Source organism: Crocuta crocuta, unplaced genomic scaffold (genome assembly GCF_008692635.1).
Source record: "Crocuta crocuta isolate KB4526 unplaced genomic scaffold, BGI_CrCroc_1.0 scaffold143, whole genome shotgun sequence".
In the NCBI taxonomy this organism is placed as follows: domain Eukaryota; kingdom Metazoa; phylum Chordata; class Mammalia; order Carnivora; family Hyaenidae; genus Crocuta; species Crocuta crocuta.
The window spans coordinates 3410654-3411165 of record NW_027529175.1 but is presented as its reverse complement, the minus strand read 5'-3'; positions in this window follow the sequence as shown (position 1 = coordinate 3411165).

The following is a 512-nucleotide window of genomic DNA, read 5'->3' as shown; positions in this document are numbered from 1 at the left end:
TAGTTTTAAATTTCTCACTGGGCCACGCTGCCTCAGAGAGTTTACAATACACAGTTGGAGAGACTAGACCTGTGCCACGCTCGGGGGACATTTAACAAAGGCGGCGACCTCTGAGTTGGCCCCGTACTGATTATTACGTGCTGAGCACAACACGTCACCTAAGGACAACGCACCCGACAAGGCAGGCACTGCCGACGGCTCCAACCTTACAGACACGGAAGCGGAGCAGCAGAGGGGACCCCCCGCTGTCGGGCTCCACTTCGCGCCCCGACCCTTCTCAACCGCAGCTCTGGGCCTTGAAGGCTGCGAGGTTCCCAGGGATCGACGGCCGGCTCTTTCCAGGATGTGCCAGGAGGCGCGCCGGGCGCGCGGGCCGTCGGGGGCCTAGGTACCAGTCGGGAAAGCGTGACCCCGGAAGCAGTCGCGGCGCCAGCGGCCGCGTCCTCGGTTGCCAGAGCACCGCCCCGGAAGTAGAGCGCGGCGCGCGGCGGGCCGGCCCGCGGGGCGGCGGG